Below are 8634 nucleotides of genomic sequence, written 5' to 3'. Positions count from 1 at the left end.
GTAAAGTGACAATAATTCATTGCATCTTTAATGGGTCTTTTTTGCTTTTATTTTTATAATCTTCGACCATCCAATTTCGGTTAGAATCATTCTAAAATTGTTTTTTAGTTGTCAATAATATGTATGGCCCATTTTATATTTTCACAATCAAATCTTTGAATGTTTGACACAAAAGATAGTCTGAAATTTGTTAAATTAGCACGAAATCGTATTGTTGTTCAAAAAAATTATAGCAGATCCTAATATATCGAAAATTATCCTACTTTTCATCTTTCCATAACTAGAGTTCTTACATTTTTTTAAAATATACATAATTTTGTTTGTTTTTTCTTTTCCCGTATTAATATCACGTTCATCCAATGTAATGTTAACCAGATGTCAACATCCACTTTCACATCCCATTGGAATATTACACCACCTTCATCCTCCTTTCACCCATTAACCCATTATCGGTTATCACCAAATCTACCTCAACAAGGCACAATCATCTCCTTTCACCAATCCAACTTATATTTTCCTATTGCTTGTCACATCTCCCACAAATTGATGACATTTTTTTAACAAAAAGATTAAATTGAAGATCAAAGAAGACACATAGATGAAGAGTATGGACCTTTTTCCGACATAGACAAAAAAATTGGCTAGAAATTTAGGAACTTTTCATTTTAAAACAATAAGTATAAATTACATGAGTTTTACCAACTCAAAATATATATACATGTGTGCAATAAATGGTAATAGTGGTATAATATATACGTTTCTATATTTGTCTTTTTGCTTTCACAAAATGTTTAGGAAATTATTTATGTTAGTATAACTGATCTTATTGTGAATATTATTAAATTTCTTAAAGTTAATAATATTTGCAACTCTATTTTTGTTTTAACGACTAAAGAGTAAAGAATATGAAACACGAGTCATCTTGTGATAATATGTGTTCAACTAGGCTCATCGAGGTTGAATCCGGTGTACACTCTAGAATATAGTAGGCTAACCTGACATTTTAGAACACCACTTCTGAGGTGATGAAATCTCATTATGGTATAGTTCATGTATACAAATAGACAAACGTTGATGTTCCTTTCAAGAAAGATCACACATACTATAAATGGATGGTTTGTAGGTAGTTATAAGGCTGGAGGGTGTGGTGCCACCGAAACCGTCCTCCCTTCGTTGCCACGTAAGCGCCACGTCATTTTTACCACAAAAGTGTGGTTCTTTGCCACACCCAAAGAGTGGTGCCACACTTTATTTTTAAAAAAAAATTAATTTAAATAAAAACTTAAATTTCTCTCCAACCAATCACAAGCTAGTCAAATTATCCCCACCCAATCACAAGCTGCGGTCATTTTTTGCCGCACTGCGGTTCGAACCGCACCCTGGGGGCGGTGTTTACTGCTTATGTGGCAAAATCGCGCTCCCTCTACCGCACCACTCCCTCAAGCCTAACACCCATTTGGTTTTAGGGTAATTTTAATTATAAAAAGAGTTGAAGTAAAGAAAAATAAAGATAGTAAAAGTATTATTTAAAAGTAAGTTCGAATGAAATCAATGAATTAAAATACAAATTAACTTAAGGGAAATCTGGAAAAAAAATCTTTATATTTTGGTTCTATTGAGAAAAAAATCACTATTGATTTTTTTTATGCAATTTAATCATTGAAGACGGTAAATACTTGCAAAACAACCGTTGTACCCAGTTAGTATTGGTTTTAATGGTTAAATTGCAAAAAAGAAAAAAAAAATCATGATGACCTTTTTATTAACAAGATTAAAGTTTAAGGATTTTTCTAGAGATTTTCTTTTATATATATATATATATATATATATATATATATATATATATATATATATATATATATATATACTAAATTTATTTGAAGAAAACTTATATTAATTTATTAAAAAACATAAAACAAAGATACCATCTAGATCCCTTTCATTAAAAAAAACTCATATTTTTTATTAAAAAACACAATAATTTTAATTTATATATTATTTTTGGGATTTTTTTGTGATTCTCCTAATAAATATCATTACTACAATTATAAAGATACCATCTAAATACAATTCCTAAATAGAGCTACATGATATATGTGGCCTAGAAACGCACTCCTTACGACAAATCAACAGAAGTCTTATTAAATGTATTTTGTCATGTGTTTTTTTATAACTATTGTAGCTCTTATATTAGGGGTACTGCTATAAAAGCCTTCATATTTACATGAAATGTGTGGTTATGTCATAAGTCCAAATTTGTGTTCACTAATGCCTCACATTTAGGCAAGTTTTGTCATTTTGGGCTTTTTATCAAGTTGTGAAGAGAAAAAAAACAATAGGTAGCCGATAGTGATGATAGTAGGTTGGAGATGAAGAATGCAGAAGATTGGTCGGAGATAGTGTTGATGGGGGCTACTAGTGTTTTGTGGTGAAGATGATGTTGTTGGTGTCAAAGGGTGGTGGTGGTGATGGTGTGTAAATATGAGAACTTTTATGATAATGGTGACCGACTAAGAGGGTGCAAAACCTGATAAAAGGTTAAAAGGATTTTTTTAACAAACATGAGGCATTAATGAACACAAAAACGAACTTTTGATTAATCGTAAGAAGTGTGTTTCTAGGCCACATAATATGTATAATGGAACTCTATTTAGAAATAACAACATCTGATAAGCCTTTGTTTTATGAGGTGTCTTTTGATTGTGAAATGATCTTTGGTAAGTTGGAGTTTTATGGTAAACATTTTACACCCAAGATCTATAAATTCAACAATAAAGTAGCATTTGGCCTAGAAATACACTTCTTGCGACAAATCAACAAGTTCCTCTTAAGTTATTATAACATCCAGATCTTCGAGGTATGAATTTTTAAAAGTAATTTGGGAATTTTGGTTAGTGAAAGTATCGTTATGATGTGGCAGGGCTTGTATGTGACGTGCATCTTAAATGAGTGCCACAACTGTTGGATTAGTGTCTAAGTCCATAACTATAATTAGTATGTACTTGACCCGATTAGCATGGTCCATTTGGGTTGCATGGCACCAGAACAATTTGGATAGACTTTTGTGAGAAAATGATATTTATGATTTGTTAATATATTATAAGTTCTAATATATTAATATGAAATCATATTATTTAATTAGTATTGATCAAGAATTAATTTGGAATTAATATTATGATCAAAATGAGACTAATTAAATATATGGGGATTGATTGTGTAAATCATTCATTCTTATATATGTGGGCTTATGATCCATAGTTCTTCATCTTGGGCTAAACCCAAGGTTGGAGAACTCGCTACTCGGTACCTACTCGACCGAGGGGGAGTAGCGAGTACTCGGATTACTCGAGGAGTACTCGGATACGGTAAATCATATAGAAAAATATTTTAAAGGAAATTATACATGTCAAAGATCATAATTTAAAATGTTAGTTGATTGAAATTCATTACAAAATTAGGTGAAATATCAACAAAAGATACATTTTCAAATGTTAAATTGTTTCAAAAATAGACACCATTCTTTAATATTATATATTTAGATTAATCATTTAATCTTCCTCTTCCAATGTAGCTCCTATTTGTTCGTTGATGTTAACTTCATCCGATTCATATTCAACATCTTCATTTAGTTCTTCCTCATCCCCCGACACAAATTCTTCCTCATCAAGTTCTCTCAATCTAGAACTTCCACGATTTTGTAAAAACTCCTCGTCGCCCATAGCATCATCGGGATCAACTTCATCTAACAAAACATCATTTTCGACAATCCATTCTTGAGCCTCGCTTGCATCTTTTGCTAAAAGTACTTCCATATCCTTAGTCTTCCTTTCATTGTTATTTTCCATCAAATTTGCATTAAATTGAACAAAAACAAGATTGTTCAATTTAGACGTCTCTAATCTATTTCTTTTCTTTGTATGTACCTACAAATTTAAATAAGCAAAAAAACAAAAAGTTTGATAAATATACAAGTTTTGAATAAACTACTTAAAAATTATAATTAAAATTTAGTCAACTACCAACCTCTTCAAAAGTGCTCCAATTTCTTTCACAACCCGAAGAACTAGTTGTTAAAGAAAGTATCCTTGTAGCAATCTTTCTCAATTGTGGAGTTGAGGCAACATAATCCACCCACCAATTCGCTACAAGTTGAAAAAAAACATTGTTAAAAGTTATTATTTTGGAATTTTATAAAATAAATATAATTTAAAATATATTACACGGATCAAATTTGTTGTTGTTCACCTCACATCCTTTAATTGCAATTTCTTGACTAAAATTTTCTTGTTTAGCCATGTAAACCGGCAACTCAACCATCACGATATGGTTTTGCAAAGAATGATCTCCCGGATATATTGTATCGACAAAATCAACAATTGCATTGGTCACATCAATATCATTTTGGATCTCCGGATTCTTATAAGGATAATATGGATTTAAAGGTAAGCCGTCAAATGTAGTGTTGTATCAAGCCTATTTTTCATCTTTTTCGAAATGATATCCATAATAGGCTCATACGCTTTTGTATTGTTGCCCAAAGCATTAATGATTTCTTGTTTTGCATTTTGAATCTCACCATATACAAAACCCATTGATGGCTTTCGATCCGCATCAACCATGCGAAGAACTTTGACCAAAGGGGCAAAAACCTTTAAACATAATGCTATACCGGTCCAAAATGTGGCATTTACCACAGTGTCATATGTGGCTTTCCCTTTAACGGTGTTGCTAAGTCTACATGATTTCCATTCATCGCTTGTAAACATTTGTTTTAGTTGGGCCTTTTTATCGGCCAAACTTTGCAAAGTAAGAAATGCGGAAGCAAATTTCGTGACTCCCGGTCGCACAATATCTCTTTTCTTGGTAAAGTGTCTCATCATGGCCAAAGTTTTAAGACGAGCATAAATAAACACCGTGAGTGTTTTTGCATGGTTGAGAATATTCTTATACCTAGGTAGCCCACCAATACCTTTTAAAATAAATAAAACGTTAATAATATTATTAAAAATTAATAAAGAACACTAAATTATAAACTTAGCACAATTAAAATTAATACCTTCAAGCATAAGATTGAGGGTATGTGTTGCACAAAACGTCCAAAAAATAGTTGGTCTTTTTTCCTTTAACAACGTGGTCGCTCCCATATTATTTGATGCATTGTCGGTCACAATTTGAACCACATTTTCGGGACCAACTTCTTTGATGCAACTTTCAACATACTCATGTATGTGTTCACTTGTGTGAGCCTCATCCGATGAATCTTTAGATGACAAAAAACGGTCCCCATCTTTGAATTAACACATAAGTTCATGATGCTCTTTCTCTTTCTATCGGACCATGCATCCGTCATAATCGAGCATCCATTAGATTTCCATTCATCTTTGTATGGTGTCAATAAATTTATTGTTCTTTCTACTTCTTTCTTTAAATATGTTTTTACCATCTCATATCTAGTTGGAGGTGGTTCCCCACGTCCAAATTGGCCAACTGCCTCCAACATAATTTTGAAGCTATCCTTTTCAAAGGCATGAAAAGGAATGACACATTCATAGGCCCGTCTACAAATATATTCTTCACACGAATCATGTGTTCCTTACGAATAACATTTGACATATTTTCTTATTTACTCTTTCCCATGTTTGAAACATATTGGGGGTTGATAGTGTTTGGAAACCAATCCATAGGCCCAAAAGAACGTTCAGCCTTCTTAGAGCCAAATGAATCTTCCATCAAATCATCATCGATGGTAATGGTTTCATTCTAACTACTTCTAATATTCACTTGTGCTCTTAAAGACTCATTTTCATCTACCTTCCCTTTCTTTTTATTTTGGTTATCAATACGAGCATCTCTACATTTTATTTGGTCATGTTTTGTGGCCTTTGGGCATGAAGAAACATTTCCCTTAATTTGTGCAATATGTTGTTTTAGTCAATTGATTCCCCCACCCATCTCTTTATTACATAAAATGCATTTCACTCGCTCTAGTTTCTTAGGATTCACACACACTGCATATTCCCATCCAGGATCATTTGATTTGCGTTTAAGATTATCTTGAGTTGTAGTTGATCCCGTAGACGGGGTTGTTGTGGTTGATGTCATTACTTTAGTTAGAAATCTATCTAACACAAAGTGAGGTAGTGAGCGTAAAACACACACATTGTTTCAGAAAACAGAATAATATCATATTGTCAAACAAAATGATAAAACAAAATAACATACAATCATATTACATACTATGATAAAACAGAATAACATACAACTAATATACTATTAGTCTAGTACACAGCAAACAGGAAAAAAATACATACAAACTGTGAAATCTAAATTCTGAAATAGATACAATCACATATCCACTGCCACTTGTAAAGAAATCACGAAATACACTAAAATACTAAATACATACACACCATACCAGTAAAGAAATCATGAAATAAGTTCACTGATACACACCAACCGACAATCTTAAGGTAAAAATGAGAAACATGGACATAGTTCTTGATGTAATGCATAGTGATTACTGATTAGTGGGATTGTGGGAGTAACAGTAGGACATTGTGGGAGTTCTTGATGAAGAAATATGAAATCCACAGCGAGATAGAATAACACTGTAACAGTGGAGATATAGAAATCCAAAATCGAGTTCTTGAAGAAACAGGAAAAATGAGAAACAGGTGTATATATATATATACACACACACACACACACACACACAAACTTAAATACAAAAAAAAGCTGAGTTCTTGAAGAAGAAATCAAATCAAATCATCAACACAGCGAGATACAGTGAGAGTATGAGAGATTGAGAAAAAGAACCTCGATCTTTAGTGGAGGAAATCGCCTGTGCACAATCACGGTTCACGACTCAGGTAGACACGAAGTCAGGAACACAAAATTGATATTCATTGCCTGGTATTGTTATTCGTTGGTAGCCTGGTGCACCGGTATCACGATTCGCCACTCGCCAGTAGAAGAGAAATACGAGAGAGGATCAGGTTGTAGAAAAGATGGGGGGAACCAAATTTGGGAATGCCGTTTGTTTTTCAGGTTTTAGGGTTATTTTTTTCAAAGTCAAAAATAAGTTTTATTGGTTTGTCAATTTTTGCCTCACTGACCGACTTTGAATTTATTAACCGAGTTTGACTTGTTGACCGAGTATCCCGAGTAAGACCGAGTTGGAGCGAGGTTGACTGAGTTTTGAATGAGATTGGCCGAGTTTTGATCGACTTTGACTTAATCCGATTTTTTTTCCGAGTCAACACTACTCGCCTCAGTAAATAGAAGATTCCGACTACTCAGTCGAGTTGTCCGATTTTTGCAACATTGGCTAAACCCTTGGAATAACCCATGGATACTCCATGGAGGTTTTAACCCATGGAGCATGAAGAATATGGAAAGCCATGAGTTACATGATGTAACCCTAATAGCCACAATATATAAGGACCCCATGGCTCAAGAAATTGGCACTAGTATGTGTACACATGAGGGCTAGACGATTTAAGCATAGGAACCTTTTCTCTCAAGTTATTCCAAGATGTTGTTGATGTTGTGTGAACCATTTGAGGTGTCACACTTGAGGCACTAGGCTCTTAAGCTCCATGGAATCAAGCTACATGAAAAGGTATGTCTTCTAACTTGTTTATACTACCCAAGTATCAATGATTGTATGCTAGTTAGGGTAATACCTTGGAAAGTTCAAGTTTGCATGTATAATAGAGAAAACATAGATCCAAGGTATTTAGGGTTGCATGTACACCATAGGAGTGTTACAATGCTAAAAACACTTCAGTGGTATCAGAGCCTAATCTTGTTTTCATTTATACTTGATGCAAACTTGTTTTTTCAAAACCAAAATCTGGCCAGACTGGAAAACTCGACGAGTTCTGGCCAAAAACTCGCCGAGTTCATGTGTTAAGGCATGAACTCGACGAGTTCCTTGGGTAACTCGATGAGTTGTGCTTCCAGTTTGCAGGTTTTCGTGTTTTTTGGTTGGAATTGGACTAAGAACATTACCCTAAGTTGTTTTTGAACTTGTAAACCTATTTTTGATGTGGTAACGTTCATGCTAATCCAATTTCATAGATAATTGTCAATAGATTCATGTTTTGTATTAGTTTAATGGTTAGGCTAATTACATGAAAAGTGTTTGATTTGAATTATCTTGTTCTTATGAGTTGATAGAAAAGTTATGTGATAATATGTTTTCAATCCAAATTAATCTAAAAGATGTTCATAATATGTGTTTTTGTAACTTGTCCTCAAGTTATATGAAAAGTCACATTTATGATCATTAAAATTATAAGATTTCCATAAGTTATGAAAAATGGAGAGTCTCATTTTTTTAAATGTTTTAAAGTCTTCCATAACTTCTCCTCAGGTTATGGAACTTGAAGAGTTTTTCATTAAAACTACTTTAAACACATAAGTTATGGAATTGAAAAGTTTTTGAATAGTTCAAAACTTGACCTCAAGTCTTGGAATTTGTAAAGTTTCCCCTCATGAATACTTTAATTCCAAATTAAGCCCTTAGAATTTTAAAAGTTAAAATTCAACCCTTATACTTTATAGTATTATAAGTTTATATATATATATATATATATATATATATATATATATATATTATATGTGTGTGTG

General features: G+C 32.7%; 1 pseudogene; it reads right to left on the bottom strand.

Annotated features, from left to right (window-relative positions):
• Positions 1 to 4436: 4436 nt before the first annotated feature.
• Positions 4437 to 5500, bottom strand: LOC145064156 (uncharacterized; annotated as a pseudogene).
• Between the last annotated feature and the right edge of the window lie 3134 nt (positions 5501 to 8634).

The sequence above is a fragment of the Lactuca serriola genome, chromosome 7 (assembly GCF_051521515.1).
Source record: "Lactuca serriola cultivar US96UC23 chromosome 7, Lser_US96UC23_V15, whole genome shotgun sequence".
Lineage (NCBI taxonomy): Eukaryota > Viridiplantae > Streptophyta > Magnoliopsida > Asterales > Asteraceae > Lactuca > Lactuca serriola.
This window is presented reverse-complemented; position numbering and strand designations above follow the sequence as displayed.